Source organism: Pinus tabuliformis, chromosome 7 (genome assembly GCF_031772625.1).
Source record: "Pinus tabuliformis cultivar Carrire ecotype Pingquan chromosome 7, CPIR1, whole genome shotgun sequence".
NCBI classification, from domain to species: domain Eukaryota; kingdom Viridiplantae; phylum Streptophyta; class Pinopsida; order Pinales; family Pinaceae; genus Pinus; species Pinus tabuliformis.
The window spans coordinates 944,003,745-944,029,381 of NC_142293.1; positions in this window are offsets into that span (position 1 = coordinate 944,003,745).

The window sequence follows — 25,637 nt, forward strand, 5'->3', positions numbered from 1 at the left end:
TGAACAATTCTTGGATGATACAAATGAAAAGACCTCTTTTCTATATATAGGAGTCTAAGGGGTCCAATATAATCAGAGCGTACATAACAATAATAATGTGAGGGAACAACAATAACAATAGTGGGCTTCTATGGGGCACAATAACAACAATATGGGGGCTACATAGGAACAACATTAACAATAAGGGGGATACACTAGTATTATAGGGACATATGATGTCCCTCTCCTTCAAAAGAGTGTTTTCCTTGACACTTGAAAGGATGCTTTTGTATAAAATTCTCATCCATCCATGTGGAATCTTCAGAAGGTAAATTCTTCCACTTAATAAGATACTCTGAAATTGATTGATTATGTAGCTATCTTGTTCTTGTTTTTGTGACTTCTTCAGCCTGAAATATGATTTTTCCTTCTTCATCAAGTTCTGGAAACACTTTTTGAACTAGAAGCTTGTCACTGATAACCTTATTTAAGCATGAAACATGGAAAACTGGGTGTACTCGGGAAGATGTAGGCAACTCCAATTTGTATGTAGTACCAATATTTTTGAAACACCTTCTAAGGACTATAGTACATGGGTGATAATTTATTATCTTTCTTAGCTTGCTTGAGAGATATTTGTTTGTATGGTTGTAGCTATAAAAATACCCAGACACCTACATCAAAACTTCTTTCACTGTGACACTGATCTGCTTGCTGTTTCATTCAATTCTATGCTAGAGTGAGGTTATCCTTTATGAGTTGTTGAACTTGTTGTTGATGCTTGATGTGATCTTCCACTACTTGAACCTTATAATTTTCTCTTAAAGATGATTTCATGGATGGCGAATGATATCCATAAAGTTCCATAAATGGAAGTATGGAATGAAGTGTTATACCACCATTTAACTAGAGGTAACCACTTGACCCATTGCATTTGTTTATCAGATATAAAGAAACGAAGATATCATTCCAAACATTTGTTCACTATCTTAGTTTTCCCATATGATTGAGGATGATAAGATGATTTGTGAGCTAATTGAGTACCAAGGCAAGAAAATAATTCCTTCCAAAAATTTCCAATGAAAATGGGATCTCTGTCACTTACTATAATCTTTGGATTTCCATGAAGCTTTTGAATTATTTCCATAAATGCAGTAACAAACTGTACTGGATTTAAATAGATGAGATAATGTGCAAAAGTGTGCATACTTGGTAAGTCTATCAACTACCACCATGATGACACTATTTCCTTCAGACATAAACCTATGATAATATCCATTAAGGCCTCTACCAAACACTAACTTGGAATGGCTGAAGGTTCTAACAAACCCGGGGTCTTAATTGTCTCGACTTTATTTTGTTGGGAAACCAAACATTCTACCACAAACTTTTGAATATCAGATTTAAGGCCATCCCAAAAAAATTCCTTCTTGACCCTATGGTAATTTTTTAAAAATATTGAATTCCCTCCTAAGGCATAGGTGTGGAATACCAAAATAATCTTTTCTTTGAGTTTGGAATTATTACAAATATATAAGCGATCTTTGTACCATTGTTGTCACTCACTACTTTTTTAGTGACCAGTTGCTTGAAATACCCAATAGCAATGAAGTTTTATGCCAAATTATGAGTCATAGAAGCTACCAGAGCTAAATGGGACCCTCTCCATTACCTAGTGCTAAGAAAAATCTTCCTTTTGGTATATAGAAGTCTAAAAAAGGGTTCCTGGATCAGAAGTTAGACCCTATTGAAGAATTCCTTTGAAAAACTAAGAAAACAAGAAAAATGGCTAAGTCCGAGGGAAAAATTGCAATCGGGACCTTGGAGGTTCGTAATCGCATATTGACGTTAGTGGATATAGGCGGGTAAAGAGCATCAGCAAAAGTAGAAATAATGATCTACCAATTGTCGATATCGCATAACGGCAATCGGCAGACCAGGGCTTAGTATTCATCGGCTATCGACAGGGTTTTAAGTACTGAAACTGCGCAGACGGGGTCGAATGCGATAATGTTGTACCAGAAGGAGGGGTTGATTCTGGAATACAAAGGAAATTATTTACAAGACAAGGGACGTCCTTTTTCTCTCTCCTCCAAGGGCCACATGGCGGCCTTTGATTGGTCCACAGCTAACATGGCCACTGACATCAGCAATGCATGGCACATATGGATAATGATGTGGTGGGTGGACACGTGTCAATCATTTTTGGCATTTTCCAGGGTCCTAAGGGGAATTTCTTGAGTGCCACATGTCACCACTCATAGGATGACACGTGGCAGTGATGATGTTAGCATGTTTATCGGTGATCAACGATCGACGGTTCTTGGTTTCAGGCTTATCAACGATTGCGATTATGATAAGGGAAGGCCCCAGACGCAATATATAATGAGTTGGGATTTATAAATATTTCGAGTCCAAGAAATCAACCGATGTGGAACTTCTATGATATAAAGAAAAATCCCCCCTACATTTATTAAGATCTTTAGTGCCAAACACATGGGCCTTTGGTTCCAGCCCCCTGTTGTATAAGGAAATCCATAAAAGGGGCTATAAATAAAGGGGGCCTAAGAGTTAATTGAAAATGCCCACTTGTTTGTCTATTTTAAATAGTTTAAAGGCCCATGACACGGTACATTGATAGAATTGTACAAAGATTTAAATGGGTGATGGGTTGACAATGGTGATATTAAATAAGACATGGCATGGCTCTAGATCAGTATGGGGAGGATTCAGGAAGCTTTAATGGCATTGCATGGTTCTCTACTTCATCACATAACAAAGGACCACTTAGGCACATGCCTTTCCCACTACACTCCCTACTCCACCAAACAGGTCACTCAAGAATTTAAAGGAGAATTGACAGAAGCCGACCAAGCAACAGTGAACCACCTCAAGCAGTTGAAAAGATCTCGATGACAACAGGGACGTGGCTCTATCTAAGGCCTCCACTGAAGCAGCAAGGGGACACCTCCTCTTTCCTCTCTCAATTGTTTTCTCTATGCATTCTTTTTTGCATTTTTTTCCAAGAAAGGGATTCAATCCCTATTGTAATCTTTAGGTAGGTGGCAATAGAGCCTTACAATGTGAGACAACTAGTATATCATGACACCTGGGGCTTAGGATCATATATTTTGATTGTAACTCAAATCTCTCCCCCTCTTCTTATAAATAGGGGGATTAAATCTATAACAGGGGTTCCGGATATTTTGACCCACGAGGGGTAAATTCTGTGATTCCATTTTGGTTCTAATTTGCTTGTTCATGGGGGTTTCACTAATATCATTATTGAGTCGATGCACTGGTTATTGGACCCTTTGAGTTAAATGGTATTTTCCTGTTGGTTCCTAACATGAATAATGTGAAATAAGTTTTCCCTTATGTAACCTCATTTCATAAGTTGTTTTTCCTTCTCTGAAATAATGTAATGAAATTGTTTGTTTCTCCTTAGTTCATGGATTTACCCTCACTACTAAATAGAGAATAGTGCCTCTGTGTATTACAGATTTACTTGGTTTTTTAATAGCCTATAGTACCTGTACGAGCATAGCATTTCTCACACTATTTGGTAATAGAGGTACCCACGTCATAGGCTTGAAAACTCAATAATTTCTCCATTGTTTCTATCACTCCATCTCCTCCCTCTTTCATATTTCTATTGGAAAACTATGGTTTAGGATTTTGTGTTTCCCATAGCCCTATCCATCAGATTCCACTTCTATTGAAACATTGTTGTTTAGGATTATGTTTGTTACAACCCTATGCATCTATTTCCCTCCTTCCTTTCCTCCTCTCCATCATTCATATGACTTTAGTTTTAAGCTGTCTCATTTTTGTGCGTCGGCCACCAGAAGAAGAGACCATTTCTCTTTGAGATTGCCCCATATACCCCCAACATTTGTATCCATGAGTTGGCTTGAATCTACCTCTTTGAAAGCTCACTAATCCAAGCCCCTCCTATTACCTTTTACATGACAATTGGAGTGTCGCAGACTCCTCACATATAACCTTACAAGCACCCCTCTATTTAAGATGTCCTAGGCATTGGTCTACAATCAACCTAAAGGCTATCTCTAGGGAGATTCCTTGTTTCCTACTCCACTTGTGTTGTAGGTGCAAGAGCTACAACATATTTTTGGTGTCATTGCCAGGGAATGGATTAGAATATTTTTCCCTGGGTATGACAAAGTTTTACATTTCCCTGTTAGGTGAGCTAGGGAAGTGTGGGTTGAAGATCTCTAACCTTGGCAACTCCACTGATTAATTTTGTGGTAAACACCCTAGCACCTCCATTGTCTGAATATTAATTGTAAACATTTTGGTGAATGCATTTGTCAAGAAATGGAAGAGACAATGGAAGAGAAGGTTAGCTTAATAAAGAACTCCTTATATAGACTAATGAAAATGGAGTTAGAAAATAGAATCCTTTGACGACAGTGCTCCTCTTTCTCTAACAAAGAACAAGAGGCCAGGACACATGAAGAAGAGGAGGATGATATTGATGATGATGAGATGGATGATTGCTGCAAGCAGTTCATCGATTTCATGATGGCTCAGTTGCACAAGAGAAGTGCTCTTTGGTTATATAGAAAGACAACCATGGGAAACGATAAAAAAAGGCACTTCCTCCAAGGAGCCTCCTAGGCCAAATGACAAGGGAAAGGGACTTTTAGATCCAAATTTCTTTGAGCCCAAAGTCCTCAAAGAAGAGAAGTCACCCTCCCCTTCCTGGCTCATCTATGAAGAAGCTAGAGAGCCAAGTGGTGTTTATGGCTGCCATGACCAAAAAGACATTGGTCCGTAGATTGTATGTGAAGAAGAGGCTGCTGCAAACATTCCTTTTCTATTCCAGGATCCTGTGGCTGAGTACATAAGAATATTCTTGAGTTAGCACCAGAGGACATTTCATGAGCATGTATCGGGTGTCATATTTGTATATTTTTTTCATGTTGCATGCTTGTTCTAATTTTTCTTTTTCAGCGGTATGAAGGCATGTGGTTCAGTACTCTTATGTTGGCCTGGCTCTATTGGAGAGTTGAACATACTTAGCTAGATTAAGTATTGTGGATAAGTAGGTTGTACATAAATAAGCTCACCAACTGAGCATTTACTTTTTAGTTGTTAGAATTTTTATTTTCCGCATTTTAGATTCCGGAGGAAAGTCCCGTAGAGATTTTGTTGATTACAAAGATCATATATCACTAACTCCATGCCCAATGGTGAAGGATACTGGTATGCAGGTTCTCAACACCTTGCATGCAAGGCAATATACCCAGTAGGAGCTAATGTTGTCCCTCACTACTTTTTTAGTCACCAGTTGCTTCAAATGCCCAATATTGAACAGATTCTGAAAATGGCTTCATGAAAAGATGAAACTAAAAAAAGAATCTTCATTTTCTGTCTGGTACCAACTTAGACTCCCTATCTTCATCTGGGGTGTCTCCTTGGTGAAAATCATCTCTCCTCTCACATCTGGTGGGTGGACAAATGACATCTTATGGGTACACATCGCAGGAGCCGGTGAAGACTCAAGGAAAAACGAATAAGGCCCGAACAACGACGAGGACCCGAAGCACGAGAATGAGGATGGGAACAACCATGAAGTTTGATGCCACATTCTAAGCCACAATAGCTACCATATCTAGATGGGACCCTATGCATTGCGTATTTCTCAGAAAAATCTTTCCTGTGGTATATAGAAGTCTAAAAAAGGGTTCCTAGATCAAAAGTTATACCCTATTGAAGAATTCTTTTTAAAAACTTAGAAAACAAGAAAAATGGCTAAGTCTGAGGGAAAAATCACAATCGGAACTTGGGAGGTTCATCACAATCACATATCAGCGTTGGCGAGTCCAGGTGGGTAAAGAGCATCAGTGGAAGTAGAAATAGCGATCTGCCAATCACCAATATCGCATATCGGCAATCGATAGAATGGGGCTTAGTATTCATCGGTGGTCAGTGGGATTTTAAATCCTGAAACTGCGTAGACGGGGCCAAATTCGATATAATGTTGTACTATTGGGAGGGGCTGATTCCAAAATAAAAGGGAAATGATTCACAAAACAAGGGTCAACCTTTTTCTCTCTCCTCTAGGGAGCCATGTGGCGGCCTCTGATTAGTCCACTGAGCTGACATGGAGCTAAAATCAACAATGACGTGGCACGTACAGATGATGTGGCGGGTGGACACGTGTCACTCATTTTTGGCATTTTCTAGGGTCCTATGGGACTGTTTCCAGGTGCCACATGTCACCACTCATAGGGTGACACATGGCAGTGATGACATCAACAGGTTTATTGGCGATTGACGACTAACGGTTCTTGGTTTCAGGCTTATCAGTGATTGCGATTGTGATAAGGAAAGGCCCCAGATGTGATATATAATGAGTTGGGATTTATAAAGATTTTGGTTTTGTGAAATCAGCCGATGTGGGACTTTTGCGACATAAAGAAAAAGGCCCCCCTGTGCAGTTATTGAGATTTTTAGCACCAAACACATGGGCCTTTGGTTCAAGCCCCCAGTTGTATAAGGAAATTCATAAAAGGGGCTATAAATAAAGGGGGCCTAAGAGTTAATTGAAAATTCCCGCTTATTCCTTTGTTTTAAATAATTTAAAGGCCCATGAAATGCTACACCGATAGCACTGTACAGATATTTAAATGGGTGGATGGGTAAGCAGCAGTGATATTAAATAAGACATGGCACGACTGCATATTAGTATGGAGATGATTCAGGAAGTTTTAATGGCATATCATGGTGCTCTACTTTTTCATGCAACAAAGGACCACTCGGGCACACGCCTATTCCACTCCACTCCCTACTCCACCGAACAAGTCACTCAGGCATTTAAAGGAGAAAGTCGACCGAGTGGTAGTGAACCACCTCAAGCAATCGAAAAGAGCCTGATGACAGTAGGGATGTGGCTCTATCCAAGGCCTCCACTGAAGCACCAAGTGGACACCTCCTCTTTCCTCTCTTGATCTTTTTTCTCTGTGCATTTATTTCTACTTTTTTTCCAAGAAATGGATTCGATCCCTATTGTAATCTTTAGGTAGGTGGTAGAAGAGCCTTTCAATGCAAGACAGCTAGTCTAGCATGAAAGTTGGGGCTTGGGCTTAGATATTTTTATTGTAACTCAAATATCTCCCCCTCTTCTTATAAATAGGGGGATGAATCTATAACAGGGGTTCTAGATATTCTGACCTGCGAGGGCTGAACTCTATGATGCCATTTTGGTTCTAATTTTCTTATTCATAGGGGTTTCACTGATATCATTGCTGAGTGTGTGGACTTTGGTTATCTTCTCAAGTTGGATAATAGAAATGGAACAAAGAAATTCTTCCACATACTCATCCTTTCTTGAGAGTGCATCTGCAACAACATTTTTCTTCCCTTTTTTGTATATGATTTCAAAGTCATAACCTAACATCTTTGACACCCATTTTTTTTGCTCTTCTGAATATAATATTTGTTCCAAAAATTATTTAAGATTATCATGACCTATTTTTACCTTGAAATGTCTTCACATTAGGTAATCTAACCATTGCTTTAGTGCATGTAGTATTGATTTCCATTATCATAAATAGGCTTGTGTAAATGATTTCCTTTGATTGGATCACTTTCAAAGGAAATGGGTCTTCCTTATTGCATTAAAATAGCACCAATTCCATTTCCTAAAGCATCACATTCCATAATAAAAGTTTTTGTGAAGTCTGGCGTAGCTAAGACCAGTGCTTGGAACATTGCCTCTTTAAGATGTTAAAAGGCCTTCATTGCTTCTGGAGTCTAATAAAATTCATATTTATTCAGTAATGATGTTATAGGTGTTGCTATTCTCCCATAATTCTTAACAAACTTGTGATAATACCCTGTCAACCTGAGAAATCCTCGAAGATTCTTTATGGTTGTGGGAATTTTCCATTCCTTAATTACTTTAATTTTTTTAGGGTCTACCTTAACACCCTCATGAGATATAATATGACCCAAATATTCCACCTCATGTACTCAAAAGAAACATTTTGAGGTTTTTCCATATAATTGCTTCTCCTCCAATGGCTTGAGCACCCTATCAACATGTCAAACATGATACTTCAAAGACTTTCTATAGATTAGTATATCATCAAAAAATACTAACACAAACTTTCTAAGGAAGGGTTTGAAAATGGAATTCATCAAACCTTGAAATGTGGAAGGTGCATTAGTAAGGCCAAAAGGCATGACCAAAAATTCATAATGACCCTCATGAATTCTGAATGTTGTTTTCATAATGTCTTCAGTGTTCATTCTAATTTGATGATATCCTAAACAAAGATCCAACTTGGTGAAGTAAAAATCTCCATGAAATTCATCCAAAAATTCAGCAATGACAAGAATGGGAAATTTATCTTTAATAGTGAGATTTTTGAGCTCCCTATAATATAGACAAATACATCATGATCCATCCTTCTTGCGCACCAATACTACTGGAGTAGATAAATAACTTTGACTATGTTTAATTATACCAACCTCTAACATTTCTACAACCATACGTTCAATTTCACTATTTTGGGCATAAGGATATATATAAGGCTTGATGTTTGGAGGAACACTTCCCAGAATCAATCGAATCACATGATCATGATCACAAATAGGTGGGAGGCCTTTGGGAGTCTCAAACACCTTGGAATGATTGCCCAAGACTTTTTGGAGATATGGAGAAATAGATGATTTCGATGTTTGAACCCCTAGTGAGCATAATTGTGCAATTACACCCCATTTTTCATTATTTAAAATCTTTGTCGTGCCATTAGAGATGATTATATTTCCTGGTTTCCCCGCAATACCCCTCCATTCAACTTCCTTCCTTCCCAAAAAAATTTCAAGAAAAGTTCTTGAAAATTGAAAGCTACCATCCCTAAAGATTGGTAACCATTTGACTCCTAGTACAACATCAACACCACCCATTGGAATGGAAATCATTGGATTATTCAATACATATTCCCCCATGGTTAGCTTGATATTATAACACTTTTAATAGCAATTTATAGTTCCTCCATTTGCAACCATCACTTGACACTTTGGTGTTGTATATAGAAAGCAATTCAATTCCTTGGTTATCTTATGTTAGGACCTCACATTGTCCCTTTCTGACCATATATTTTGCTATTATGTCATCCTTTTTCAACCTATATTTAAAGTCCTTGTTATTGCTTTAACCCACTTTTCCAAACGTATACAATATTTCTTCTCATTACTACATGTTTAATTTATTTTACATACAATTACATTACTTTCATAATTTATTGATTGAAACGGATAGTTGCTAAAACAGTTATCATTGCAGTCTACGTTGCTGAAACAGCTTGAAGACAACAGGGTTATTATTACAGGTCATGTTGCTGTAACAGTTAGAACAAGGAGCAAATCTCGTTGCTGAAGCAGCCGTGATTTGCATTCTAGATTCGACAGAAACAGAAGAGATCATCGAAGGAGTTGCTACATTGGCTGTAACTACCACATTCCAAAGTCAGCATTACCATAACCATTGTAACAACATTTTGTTAATGGGAAAACTGATTTCCCTATTTTGGTATATTGGGTTAAAGATAGGACTTACAATGTAATCAATTGTAAAAGATGTCTTCTCTTTAAAAAGAGGAGACATCAACATTAGAAAAAAACAGACGGCGAGAAGGTTTAGCTGAAGGAGAAGAACTAGAATATTTTTGTAACATGACGTATTGATGGATGAATAAAATACTGTTCTGAACATTTCTTTCTAGTTCTTGTTTCTTTGGGAATCTTGTGAGAAGGACAGGGCCCACCTTCATCACAAGATTCACTCATTATATTTCTGCAGTGCGTTAGGTGTGTTTCCTATCCATACCTTGTTAAAAGTTCTGTTTACTGGATGTTGCTTATGCATTATTGCTAAAATCTATTTTTTCCAATTGATTGCTGCATTACCTAGTTCATCTACAGTTAATTCATGAGTGTTCCATTAGAAATTGAGTTTAGAGTGAGTTGGCAATCATGGTAATCAGAAACAGGTGCTGAAGATTCCTGCTTTGGGAATAGGGTCCTATTCTCTGTTACATCATAGCTAGTGCTTTCCTTTGCAGATTGATTCCTTTTCATTAGATTACTCTTTTAATGAAATTAAGCATTGTTCGGTAATTATCTGCAATAGACTGTTTTTGCTGTAACTCAGAGTGGAACTTCAATTTGCTTAGAGCAAGGTGTGACTAGTTTATTTATTACTACAACTTTTATTACTTTTGAGATTGAGCACATACAGCGCGTAGTTGCCTTTGAAATAAACATACTTCCCTGGGTTGATAATTTATGTAGCACTTAGTTGTTTGCATTAATAAGCAATTAAAGTGACCAACATTTTTGCGCCATTGTTGGGGAAGGCAATTGTAGATTTCAAAAAGCATTAACATTTTTATTTTAGATATGCAGAGTGCATGAGAGGACACAAGAAAAACAACCATACAGGTGGCAAGGGTAAAGGAGGAGGAAGAAAGACCTTTATTGATGATATTATATCAAAGGCTGAAACTTCTCAGAGGCTGAGCTCTCGGAAGCCCAAGCCTCACCGCTCCCTCCAAACAAACTACGAAACAGAGGAAGTTGTGGGTCCTGAAAAAGTTGAGGAAACAGTAGAAGAAATTGAAAAATCAGCAGAAGATTTCAAGGAACCAGTTGAAGACATTGAGGAATCAATTGAGGACGTTGAGGAACCAATTAAGGACGTTGAGGAGCTAACAGAAAACATTGAAGACAAAGCAAGTGCAGCGGGAGAACAACCAATGGAAGAGAATAATGAAGGATTCTATTGTTGAGCCTCAAACCTGCACCTTCCTATACACCCTCTCAGCCTTCCTTTTCCACTTATTTCATCCACCCAGCTGTTAAATCATTGCATTGTAGTTTAAAAAGAGCTTTTTATATGGTTTTCTGACTATGCTTATGACTGTTGTTTGGTTTAGTTTTTTTGTTCATGCAGCTGCGGAAACTTGTCAGTTTCCGCAGCCAGCACAGGTTTCCGCAGCCAGCATAGGATTCCGCAGCTATTTTGTTAAAAGCTGTGCTACAGGTGTCCTATGAAGAAATGAGCCACATGGGTAAGCTCCAGGTGATGGATACATGGAACGTGTCCCTTCGAAGCAGCTAAATCATCCATGGAAGGTCACGGTCAACGAAGGTCAAAGGCAGATCCAACTAAAGAGTTCAACGGTGGCACGTCTCTGTTTTGAGCACGTGAACGTCACGTGGCACAGTCCTCAGCTCACGAAGACATCGGCACACCTGGAGATCACTTCTGTAACCGGAATCTAACAGCTACCACTCCAGAGATTTAATAAGACATGATGACAGTTACGCTAGATCTCGGTTGAAGGGATATACGTGTCTTTGGCAACACAGTCAATAGCGTAGGAGTTAGTTAGCTAGTTTCAACATTTTTTCATTATAAATAATGCGTCGATGAACGTTGTAAAAGGAGTTTTTTTTTGGGATATGTAAATTCTGAACTGTTGTGTTATCACCCCACTGTTTATATATGTTGCTGTTTTAATATATGAGAAGACTTTTCTGAGTTTATTCGTGTGATTATTTGTTGACCGGCTGAAGTGGCAGAGGGCCCCTACGCGCTGAAGCCTTGTAAAGTTTTCATTTGGTTTTATTATGTTCTTGTATCATTAGCTTGTATATAACACATTGTTTGATGTTTCTTAACTCACTATTGTTTATATTTTCACCTATGTTTTCTTATAATTGTCAACTGATCAGTGCTTTTCTGCAGGTTTTCTTAGGCAGCCCGGGCAAATTTTCATCTTTTTGATAACCACTGACATATGAGATCATCTTGTCCTTCCTGCTCACTTTCATTTTCTGAAGTTTAATTTCAGCACTGTCTTTTTCAAGTTGTGATTTGCTTACTTATTTTTTTGTTATTTAGATATCATACTGCTCATCAATTTATGGTTTCTTTCTATAGTGGAGTGACTCTATTAGCAAGAAATCAGAATATTACTAACTGTAGTGTGATTTAGTTATCATATTGCTTAAACTTATTCATGATTGCTTCCCACAAGGTAGATTGAGCTGAAGGGTAAAGGATCAGAAGAGTTGGAGTAGTGTGATTAGTTTCCTTTCTACAATTTAATTTCTTGCAATTTAGTTATCATATTGCTTAAACTTATTCATGGTTTCTTCCCACAAGGTAGATTGAGCTGAAGGGTAAAGGACCAGAAGAGTTAAAGTAGTGTGACTGGTTTCTTTTATGAAATTTAATTTCTTGCCATTTATATAGCATATTGCTTGACTTATTCATGATTACTTCCCACAAGGTAGATTGAGCTGAAGGGTAAAGGATCTGAAGAGTTTAAGTAGTGTGAATTAGTTGCTTTGTTTTTGGTTTGAGTTGCTTTAAATTCAGTTTTTATTTTCTTTTCATTCAGCAGCAAGGATACTGGGCCATTGTCATTAGTTCACTGTTTGATGCATTTACTTTCTCTTAAGAATTGATTTCAGTTTAGTTGTTTTAAAGCTTTCTTCTTAAGCACTTTCAAGTTTGAGAAAATCACTGTAGAAACCACCATCACCATCCATACTCCATACTTCACTTTCATTTTCGCCATCACACATTAGGGAAAGATAAATCCAAAAACAAACTAAAGAAAACTCAAAAACGACAAAAGATTAAGGAAATGGTTATCTAGTACATATAGTACACTTCACTTCCTTAGTTTACGAACCCCGGATTGACATTTTAAATAGCAATTTAGATCACACTAAATTGACCAAACATTTTGGCGCCGTTGCGGGGAAGTGAAATTAGGTAGCCAGTTTCTAAAAAAAAAAAAAAACAAGAAAATTTCAAGGAAGGAAAATTGATAACCTCTCAAAGTATGCTCTCCTCTTGCACTTAGTGTGATCTGGAGGATCAGAAAAGAGAAAGTTATTAGTTTAATATTTTCTTGAGTATGCTCTCTTCTTGCACCTAGAGTGACCTGGAAGATCAGAAAGAGAATTATTAGCCCGACTTGAAGAGAAAAAAAATGACATGCATAGAGCAAGAGATTCTAGGGGAAGGTTTTTAGCTAGAGCCAAGAGTTCGATTTTTACAACTCCATCTACTTCAAGGAATAGACAAGAGACACCTCCATCATCTCCAAATTACACTCCTAGCCCTAGGATTCCTGGAATTCAAGAGGCAGTAGTTGACTCTCCCACACCTTCCATCGAATCTGAATTAGAAAGAGATCCTTTCCTTCCTTCTATAGAGAAACAAATTGTAATTGAAGAAGTAGAATCATCTGAAGAAGAAGAGGGAGAAATTCCTTCTCGTTCACCCTTAGTAGAGGAACCAGAGGACTCTGAAGTCTCCAAGGAAACTACCATGACAGAGGAAGGAGCAAGTGGATTTGGTAGAGGTAGAGGAGGAGGAGGAAATAATGGAGGAGGTAGAGGTAACATTGGGGGAAATAGGGATGGAGATAACTCATTCGGATTTCCTATAGTCGATGAGGACTCCCGAGCCACAATGAAAAACATCTCACCATCTGTCCTCCCAAACTTCCATGGGTTAAGAAATGAGGACCCTGAAACATTTCTATTTGAGTTTGAGGTCGTGTGTCGAACTTATGATTATTTGGAAGACTCTCAAAAACTCAAACTGTTTCCTTCAACATTGAAAGGAGCAGCCTTGAAATGGTTCATGGGATTACTCACTCAATCCATTAGGACTTGGAATGATATGAAACAAACATTTTTGGATAGGTACCTGGACTATTATATGCCCACCAATCACAAGGATGAGGTATTCAAAATGGTGCAAAGAGAAGATGAAAACTTGGAGGATTTACTTGAAAGATTTCAATACAACCTGAAAAGAGAAAAAATGAGTAACTTAGATGAGGAGACCTTGAAAGCCCTTCTATTAAAAGCCATTAGAGATGAATGGATAGATATTTTGAACATGATGGGAAAATGAGACATATCTCAACTTCCACTTCATGATATAGCAGAGCTATGTGTCCATCTCTCAAGGGGAAATCTAAAACTCAAAAAGGGCCTAGAGATCCTTCTCTCATCACAGCAAACAAATCTGCAACTGGATCAGTAAGTAGGGCTGAAATTGGCAACATGCTTGATGAATTTAAAACTGACATCTTAGGGAGTCTTAGTGAGCAACTAGACACCCTTAAGATTCACAATAAGCAGAAAGTAGAAGCTGAGGCTTTGGCCATCTTTTGCCCAAAGTGTAGAAAGAAACATGCTCTAAGGGAATGTCCCTTGGATGCAAAAGTTGTAGAAACATGTGTAATTTGTTCAGAGAATCATGAGACCAAGGATTGTCCTTCAATTCCTGGGCTCAAATCTGTCTTTCAAGAAGATCCAAATACAATCGAGTCTCTCTGTTTTGTTGCAAAGAGACCTTGGTAGGGGCAACAAAATCAAGGGTTTAACAACTCTATGAATTTTCAACCCCCATCAAATTGGAATCCTTGGCAACAACCTTGGTCCCAACTTCAAAATCCTTTTCAATCATGGGTACAAGGTATGCAAAATCCCTATGGGAGAGTCGCTCAATTTTATCAATATCCTCCACCTTTTCAAAACCAACAAGCTCCACAACTTCCAAATCAAAACCCACAACTATCATTTCCATTTCCACAACAACAACAACCTTCTCAACAGAATCCAAATTCTCAACTCTTGCTTCCATTCCAACAAAAGTCAAATCAACTTCCTTCTCAGCCATTGCCAAACCCCAATAACAAAAACCCTCAAAATGCTTACATGATGGAAGGTCAACAATTTCCTGCCTATATGATTGTTCCTCTCAATGATGTACAACTCATATCAGGTAGAGTCCTAGATAAGCCTTCTATAGATGCTCAAAAGCAAATCATTTTTGAGGAAGATTCTCTTGAAGCCAATAAGGGTTCTGAAGCATCTCTTCAAAACCCAAGCACTCAAAAAGAAAAAGAAAAAGAGTTAACCCCCACAACTCCTATAGTTGAGCAACCTGCATCTTCATCCACACCTCCTTTTCCTGAAAGATTACAAATTGACAAAGGGGTGGAAAAACAAATCTTGTTGCCTGACTATGATTTTCTAGATGAATTGAAGAATGTCTGTATCAAGATTCCCTTATTACAAGCCATTAAAGAGATTCCTATTCGAGTGAAAACAATAAAGGAGTTGAGTCTTAAACGACCAGGAAGGAAACCAAGAGATACAAGAAGAATCCACCTGGTAGGAAATATTGCAGATATAATGATGGGAAAAATTACTATGCAGAAATATGTAGATCCCGGTAGTCCAATTGTCAAAACACATATCAATGGGGTAGAAATACCAAATACTTTGATTGATTTAGGGGCTGCTATCAACATAATGAGTAGACAGACTATGGAACAGCTAAAACTTCCTAATCTTCTTTTTACACCTACTTTATTGCAACTTGTAGATCGATCAATTATTAAACCAGATGGTGTATTAGAAGACATTTCAGTCTCCTTAGACTCTTGGGAATATCCAGTGGATTTCATGATTTTAACTCCCAAGAGTAATTTAGGAGGACATCCTCTCATCTTAGGAAGACCTTGGCTAGCCACAGCTAATGCTTTTATCAGTTGTAGGTCTAGGGATATGTATATTTCTGATGGTAATTCAACAAAGAAGTTCAATCTGTATCCTCCAGCAAAAGAAATTATAGAAATAGGAGATAATGAGTGGGTTGATGATGAAGATACTATACAACCTGTCTTTTCCATTTCTGAGATCAGTGAAGATTTTCAAATTCTGAACACATTAGAAAACTTTGAAACATCTTCAGAATATGAACACACACAATTTCAGTTGGATTTTGACATTGAGTGTCTATCATCTAGACAAATGTCTCTTTTATCTATGGAATAGTTTGGTAGTTCCGCCATTGAGATTTTTCCAGGAAAAACATTGAACATCAACAAAAACTTGGAAAAATCACAGCACGAAGAGCTAACCAAAATCTTGCAAAAACATTCTACTGCATTTGCATGGGAGTATACCGATATGAAAGGTATTGACCCTAAGACTTGCATTCATCACATCTACATTGAGGAAAACAGTAGACCAATCAGACAACCTCAAAGAAGGATGAATCCAAACCTTAGGGAGATAGTGAAAGAAGAGCTCCAAAATTTACTTAATGTAAACTTCATTTATCCAATTTCAGATAGCCGGTGGGTCTCTCCTTTGGTTATAGTACCTAAAAAGAATGGTAAATGGAGGGTTTGCATTGATTACAGAGAATTAAACAAAGCAACCTTGAAGGATCACTTTCCTTTACCCTTTATTGATCAGGTATTAGATACTTTAGCAGGCAAAAAGTATTTCTCATTTTTGGATGGCCTTAGTGGTTACAATCAGATTCAGGTAGCACCTGAAGATCAGGACAAGACCACATTTACTTGTCCATGGGGAACTTTTGCTTACCGAGTACTTCCTTTTGGATTATGTAATGCACCTGCAACATTTCAAAGGGCAGTACTAGGAATCTTTTCTGATCTAATTCATGTTTGTGTAGAGGTTTATATGGATGATTTTACAGTTTATGGTAATTCATTTGAAGAGGCATTAGAGAATTTGGAAAAAGTCCTTATAAGATGTAAAGAAACAAAACTTTCATTAAGTCATGAGAAATGATTTATGATGTTTACTGAAGGGATTGTTTTAGGACATCATATTTCAGGGGATGGGATTAAAGTTGATAGATCAAAAGTTGAAGTCATCTCCAAGTTGCCTATTCCAAATTGTCAAAAAGATGTTAGAAGTTTTCTTGGATTTACTGGATATTATAGAAGATTTATTGAAAACTTCACCAAAATAGCATCTCCACTCTTCAAATTACATACAAAAGACTGTGAATTCAAGTGGGATCCTGATTGTCAATCTGCATTTGAAACTTTGAAAATAAGAATATCTGAAGCACCCATTTTGAGAGGGCCAAATTGGAAACTTCCTTTCCATATTTCTACAGATGCTTCAGATACAGCTCTAGGAGTTGTGTTGGGTCAAAAGGATTTAGTTCCTTATGCCATTTACTACACCAGCAAAAATTTGACTCCCACTGAGTTAAATTATATTGTGACTGAGAAAGAGTTCTTAGCTGTTGTTCATGCAATCAACAAGTTTAGACATTATATAACAGGCTATGAAACTTTTGTCCATATTGATCATTCTGCAATTAGATATCTCATGAAAAAACCTGTTACTAATGGCAGAGTTACAAGATGGCTTTTACTTTTACAAGAATTCAATATTACTGTGTTAGATAGACCAGGGAAACAAAATATAGTAGCTGATTTCTTGTCTAGAATCCAAAATACTAACGAAGATTCTCCTGTAGAGGATAAGTTTCCAGATGAATATTTGTTTGCAGTAACTACTAAGACTCCTTGGTATGCAGATATTGCTAACTATTTGGTTACAGGGAAGCTACCTCCACACTTATTTCCTAGTGAGAAAAGGAAAATTATTCAGGAGAGATCAAATTATTCATGGATTTCTAATGAATTGTTTAAAACAGGGCTAGATTGTGTGATCAAAAGATGTGTTCGGGAAGATGAAATGCCTTACATCCTCAAGGCATGTCATGATGAACCATGCGGCGGACACTTTGCTGACAAGAGGACAGCCTATAAAATCCTTTCTTTAGGATATTATTGGCCTTCTCTCTTCAAAGATGCAAAACAATATGTTAGAAGGTGTGACAGCTGCCAGAGAGTTGGGAGACCGACTCTTTCAAATGAAATGCCATTACAGCCACAGGTACTCATCGAACCCTTTGAAAAATGGGCTTTAGATTTCATTGGACCCATTAATCCACCATCTAGACAAAAGAAATATATATTGGTTTGCATTGATTATGTCACTAAATGGGTAGAAGCCAAGGCATTGCCCTCTGCCACTGAAAATTCAGTTGTTCAATTTCTTTTTGAGGATATTTTTACTCGTTTTGGTGTCCCAAGAGAAATTGTGACAGATCAGGGAAGTCAATTCACATCTAACTTGATGGAGAAGCTGATGGAAGAATACAAAATCAAGCACAGAAAATCTACTCCTTACCATCCTCAAGCAAATGGTCAAGTGGAATCTACAAACAAAGTTCTTGAGAGCATCATCACCAAAACTGTTCATCTCCACAGAAGAGATTGTGCAGAAAGGCTCCCTGAAGCCTTATGGGCCTACAGAACTACATGGAGGAACACAACAGGACATTCTCCCTATGAACTTGTTTATGGGAAAGAAGTCCTGCTCCCCATTGAGTTTCAAGTCAAGACTTTCAAGATGGCAGTTCAGTTGGGGATGAATCTATCAGAAGCCCAAAAGCACAGAATGGAACAGCTGAATGAGCTAGATGAGATCAGACAAGATGCAATTTTAAGGACTGATCTAGTTCAACATCAAAGAGCTAAGTGGCATGACAGATATATTAAAGAAAGAAAGTTTCAAGAGGGAGATTGGGCTTTACTGTTTGATTCCAAGTTTAAATACTTCAAAGGGAAGTTTCAGACTCATTGGCTTGGGCCATATGAGATTGATAAAGTCTTTAACAATGGAGCAGTAAGAATCAAGACCATTGATGAATTTCAGACTCGTCTTATTGTGAATGGCCACCGATTGAAAATTTATCATAAGCCACTTTCAAAAGAGGAGTTTGTCAAAATGTTCCAAGAGAATTCTGCAATAAGGCTGGTGGAGAAGAATCCTTCTCTCCCACCAGCCTAATCTTGTTTCTTTCAGTTTTTGAAAAACAAAAAAAAGAGAGAGAAAAAGAAAAAAAGAAAATGTGTATAAGCCTGAAAACCAATCCCAGATTGGCGGTCTTATGCAAAAAATATAGAGTGAAAATCAGGGACATCTGACACTCTATATTTTCAAAAAAAAACTCCTCTCCTTCTCTTTCCATCTTCACTTCATCTCACTTGTCATTTCGCTTCACCTCCATCTCATTTTCATCTCCATTTCACTTCATTCCACTTCATTTTCACTTCATTCCACTCATTCCATTTCATTTCATTAATAAAAACCCCTTCCAAGACTATTTTCATTCAGTTAGTTCTTTTCTAACTATCTTTGTGCAGACAAGGGGGTGCTGTCTCAGTTTCCGCAGCTGGGAACCGTTTTCGCAGCCAGAAGCAGTTTCCGCAGCCAGAAACGATTTCCGCAGCCAGCATCACTCTGTTTTGAAAAATACAATCAACTGTTAGTGCCATAGTCATGAAATGCAGGTGTAAATGAGCTAAAGACATGGGGCATCTCCAAGATATCAAAGAAGAGCAACTGGTTAGAAGCCTTGAGCAAAAATTGACAAAGTTTCCAAAGGTATGATCAAAAATCTTTATCAAATAACAATTCAAGTCATAATTACGTATAGTTATTAAACCATAACAGGCTCTCCTATGTGCAATGATTTGATATATTAGCCCATTATCACTCTTATTCCGAGATATCACTCCACACACCTCGCATTCATTTCCCTAACGGTCTCATGATTACTCCGAGTTTGAACTCAAATATGACTGCACTTCTAGTTATTACCCGTACTCTTGAGACGTGACCTATTGTGTTACAGCTCTTCCCAGCTGTAATTTCCGCAGCCGTCTGTTGAGACGTGTAAAATCTCATACACAGTCATCCGACTCGAAAGAATCCTGCCATTACTCCACTCTCTTATCACTCCACTCATACTCCACTTATATCATACTCCTTGCATGCGACCACATTTCATTTTATGAACTCGTTTTATCACTGCTCACCCACTGTTCCTTCCGTAATTAGGGTATTTCCATTCACTCTTCTCTATTTCCAACTACGGTCACTACAGTTTGCTCTAAACCCTGACTACCGTCATTACAGTTTATCCTAAACCCTGTAACAAAGCTATTTTTTCCCTTAACCCTCACACACAAAAGAACTCTCAGTGGAATTTAAAACAGAGGATGGGAAAATTACTGAGAGCTGAGCCGGAAGGACCGAAATACTTGGAGGGTTATCCTCAAGTTAAGGAATTGCTGAAGAAAGTCAGATGGCTACGATTTATCCAGAAGTTTAAAGGCTATAACAAGGAGGTGACCAAAGCTTTTGCAAGGTCCTTTAATGGACAAATAGTGGAGGTTGGAGATTTAAAATTCACAGTGACCGAGGCCACAGTAGCAGCTGCCACAGGCCTACCTCAAGAGGGTGAAAGGTGGTTTAAAAATAGAAGTGTGGAAGATCAAATATGGAGAACCATGCTACAAAGCCAAGGTATGGATACCACCGTATTCACAAGAGGCATCCTTGTTAATGTATTAAAAGAGGAATGGTCTAGTCTACTGTTAGTCATCCAGAAATTTATCACGTGTGAAGGTCGTTTTGGATCTATGTATATGTATCATGTCAGACTGATGATGAATTTCATAGATGGTCACACTCTTAATTTGCCTCATTTTCTGCTATCAAGTTTGAAAAAGATGAGTTTTACAGTTCAAAAACATGTAGGCAATATTGAACCTCATCTTTACCATCATGGGCTCATCAAAATGCTTATTGAGGACCAGTTGAAGAAAACTAAAGATACTTGGGGGAAATTCTTGACAAGAAACTACTTCCAAGAGCCGTCTGAGGCCTCTGGAAGCAGTCCACCAAAGATTCCAAGGAAGAGTAGGAGGAAAGAAAAGAAAATTACAATCCAAGACTCCCCTACAATAGAAATTCAAGAAACAGTCCAAAAAGAAAAAGAAGATAGAGCTAGAAGTAAGAAACAGAAGAAGGAAAAAGGCAAAAGAACCATCCAAGAAGTCTATCCATCCCCTGAACAATCCATAGAAGAGGATTATCAACCTCTGTCAGAAAGATTAATAGATCTTCAAGCCGCTGCCATAGCCAAGAAAAAGCAAAAAGGAAAACAGAGTGCACAAGAGAAGAGTACTAGTTCATACTTAAGAAGGAGCACTAGGCTAAAAGGGAAGGGGAATAAAACCAAAGAAAAACAGTCTCACTTTATTGATTTAGATGAAGAGACACTTGAGAAATATCCAACTCAGCCAAGCATTGAGCCAAGTCCTCCACGTGAGGAAAGCCCTTTTCGGCCGGAAAGAGAAAGCAGTCCTCCCCCACCAGATTTTGAGTTTAGGCCGAGAAAGACACCTGAGGTAGATTCTAATCAGCAAGAGGCATACAATTACCTGGAAACCTTAGAACAATCAGCTGCAGGACCAAGTACTTCTCTTCCACCTGATGCACAAGTTCAGTCTTTGAAACAGGAAATATTTGAGTTAGAAGTCCTAAATAGGCATATCATACAGGAAAATGAAGCACTCAAAGAGCAGAGTAAAGTAGACAAGATTGTCCATGATAATACCATGCTCCATTTAGGACTGTGGCAAAAGAAAAATAGAAAACTGAAGAAGAAGTGCAAAAAGTTAAGCAGAGCATTGATTAACCTCAAGTTCAAATGCCTAGTCAGGAAGCCAAGGATGATGTTAGCATCAAGGAAGAAGAAAAGAGGGCTAGATGTCCTTGCAGAAGCATCAGAACATATGGATTAGAGGGAAATAACTCAATTTTGGTTGCATGAGGACATGCAACACCTTCACAGTGGGGGTATGTTGAGCCTCAAACCTGCACCTTCCTATACACCCTCTCAGCCTTCCTTTTCCACTTATTTCATCCACCCAGCTGTTAAATCATTGCATTGTAGTTTAAAAAGAGCTTTTTATATGGTTTTCTGACTATGCTTATGACTGTTGTTTGGTTTAGTTTTTTTGTTCATGCAGCTGCGGAAACTTGTCAGTTTCCGCAGCCAGCACAGGTTTCCGCAGCCAGCATAGGATTCCGCAGCTATTTTGTTAAAAGCTGTGCTACAGGTGTCCTATGAAGAAATGAGCCACATGGGCAAGCTCCAGGTGATGGATACATGGAACGTGTCCCTTCGAAGTAGCCAAATCATCCATGGAAGGTCACGGTCAACGAAGGTCAAAGGCAGAGCCAACTAAAGAGTTCAGCGGTGGCACGTCTCTGTTTTGAGCACGTGAACGTTACGTGGCACAGTCCTCAGCTCACGAAGACATCGGCACACCTGGAGATCACTTCTGTAACCGGAATCTAACAGCTACCACTCCAGAGATTTAATAAGACATGATGACAGTTACGCTAGATCTCGGCTGAAGGGATCTACGTGTCTTTGGCAACACAGTCAATAGCGTAGGAGTTAGTTAGCTAGTTTCAGCATTTTTTCATTATAAATAACGCGTCGATGAACGTTGTAAAAGGAGTTTTTTTTTGGATATGTAAATTCTGAATTGTTGTGTTATCACCCCACTGTTTATATATGTTGCTGTTTTAATATATGAGAAGACTTTTCTGAGTTTATTCGTGTGATTATTTGTTGACCGGCTGAAGTGGCAGAGGGCCCCTGCGCGCTGAAGCCTTGTAAAGTTTTCATTTGGTTTTATTATGTTCTTGTATCATTAGCTTGTATATAACACATTGTTTGATGTTTCTTAACTCACTGTTGTTTATATTTTCACCTATGTTTTCTTATAATTGTCAACTGATCAGTGCTTTTCTGCAGGTTTTCTTAGGCAGCCCGGGCAAATTTTCATCTTTTTGATAACTATTGACATATGAGATCATCTTGTCCTTCCTGCTAACTTTCATTTTCTGAAGTTTAATTTCAGCACTGTCTTTTTCAAGTTGTGATTTGCTTACTTATTTTTTTGTTATTTAGATATCATACTGCTCATCAATTTATGGTTTCTTTCTATAGTGAAGTGACTCTATTAGCAAGAAATCAGAATATTACTAACTGTAGTGTGATTTAGTTATCATATTGCTTAAACTTATTCATGATTGCTTCCCACAAGGTAGATTGAGCTGAAGGGTAAAGGATCAGAAGAGTTGAAGTAGTGTGATTAGTTTCCTTTCTGCAATTTAATTTCTTGCAATTTAGTTATCATATTGCTTAAACTTATTCATGGTTTCTTCCCACAAGGTAGATTGAGCTGAAGGGTAAAGGACCAGAAGAGTTAAAGTAGTGTGACTAGTTTCTTTTATGCAATTTAATTTCTTGCCATTTAGATAGCATATTGCTTGACTTATTCATGATTACTTCCCACAAGGTAGATTGAGCTGAAGGGTAAAGGATCTGAAGAGTTTAAGTAGTGTGAATTAGTTGCTTTGTTTTTGGTTTGAGTTGCTTTAAATTCAGTTTTTACTTTCTTTTCATTCAGCAGCAAGGATACTGGGCCATTGTCATTAGTTCACTGTTTGATGCATTTACTTTCTCTTAAGAATTGATTTCAGTTTAGTTGTTTTAAAGCTTTCTTCTTGAGCACTTTCAAGTTTGAGAAAATCACTGTAGAAACCACCATCACCATCCATACTCCATACTTCACTTTCATTTTCGCCATCACACATTAGGGAAAGATAAATCCAAAAACAAACTAAAAAAACTCAAAAACGACAAAAGATTAAGGAAATGGTTATCTAGTACATATAGTACACTTCACTTCATCAGTTTACGAACCCCGGATTGACATTTTAAATAGCAATTTAGATCACACTAAATTGACCAAACATTTTGGCGCCGTTGCGGGGAAGTGAAATTAGGTAGCCAATTTCTAAAAAAAAAAAAAACAAGAAAATTTCAAGGAAGGAAAATTGATAACCTCTCAAAGTATGCTCTCCTCTTGCACTTAGTGTGATCTGGAGGATCAGAAAAGAGAAAGTTATTGGTTTAATAGTTTCTTGAGTATGCTCTCTTCTTGCACCTAGAGTGACCTGGAAGATCAGAAAGAGAATTATTAGCCCGACTTGAAGAAAAAAAAAATGACATGCATAGAGCAAGAGATTCTAGGGGAAGGTTTTTAGCTAGAGCCAAGAGTTCGATTTTTACAACTCCATCTACTTCAAGGAATAGACAAGAGACACCTCCATCATCTCCAACTTACACTCCTAGCCCTAGGATTCCTGGAATTCAAGAGGCAGTAGTTGACTCTCCCACACCTTCCATCGAATCTGAATTAGAAAGAGATCCTTTCCTTCCTTCTACAGAGAGACAAATTGTAATTGAAGAAGTAGAATCATCTGAAGAAGAAGAGGGAGAAATTCCTTCTCGTTCACCCTTAGTAGAGGAACCAGAGGACTCTGAAGTCTCCAAGGAAACTACCATGACAGAGGAAGGAGCAAGTGGATTTGGTAGAGGTAGAGGAGGAGGAGGAAATAATGGAGGAGGTAGAGGTAACATTGGGGGAAATAGGGATGGAGATAACTCATTCGGATTTCCTATAGTCGATGAGGACTCCCGAGCCACAATGAAAAACATCTCACCATCTGTCCTCCCAAACTTCCATGGGTTAAGAAATGAGGACCCTGAAACATTTCTATTTGAGTTTGAGGTCGTGTGTCGAACTTATGATTATCTGGAAGACTCTCAAAAACTCAAACTGTTTCCTTCAACATTGAAAGGAGCAGCCTTGAAATGGTTCATGGGATTACTCACTCAATCCATTAGGACTTGGAATGATATGAAACAAACATTTTTGGATAGGTACCTGGACTATTGTATGCCCACCAATCACAAGGATGAGGTATTCAAAATGGTGCAAAGAGAAGATGAAAACTTGGAGGATTTACTTGAAAGATTTCAATACAACCTGAAAAGAGAAAAAATGAGTAACTTAGATGAGGAGACCTTGAAAGCCCTTCTATTAAAAGCCATTAGAGATGAATGGATAGATATTTTGAACATGATGGGAAAATGAGACATATCTCAACTTCCACTTCATGATATAGCAGAGCTATGTGTCCATCTCTCAAGGGGGAAATCTAAAACTCAAAAAGGGCCTAGAGATCCTTCTCTCATCAGAGCAAACAAATCTGCAACTGGATCAGTAAGTAGGGCTGAAATTGGCAACATGCTTGATGAATTCAAAACTGACATCTTAGGGAGTCTTAGTGAGCAACTAGACACCCTTAAGATTCACAATAAGCAGAAAGCAGAAGCTGAGGCTTTGGCCATCTTTTGCCCAAAGTGTAGAAAGAAACATGCTCTAAGGGAATGTCCCTTGGATGCAAAAGTTGTAGAAACATGTGTAATTTGTTCAGAGAATCATGAGACCAAGGATTGTCCTTCAATTCCTGGGCTCAAAGCTGTCTTTCAAGAAGATCCAAATACAATCGAGTCTCTCTGTTTTGTTGCAAGGAGACCTTGGCAGGGGCAACAAAATCAAGGGTTTAACAACTCTATGAATTTTCAACCCCCACCAAATTGGAATCCTTGGCAACAACCTTGGTCCCAACTTCAAAATCCTTTTCAATCATGGGTACAAGGTATGCAAAATCCTTATGGGAGATTTGCTCAATTTTATCAATATCCTCCATCTTTTCAAAACCAACAAGCTCCACAACTTCCAAATCAAAACCCACAACTATCATTTCCATTTCCACAACAACAACAACCTTCTCAACAGAATCCAAATTCTCAACTCTTGCTTCCATTCCAACAAAAGTCAAATCAACTTCCTTCTCAGCCATTGCCAAACCCCAATAACAAAAACCCTCAAAATGCTTACATGATGGAAGGTCAACAATTTCCTGCCTATATGATTGTTCCTCTCAATGATGTACAACTCAGA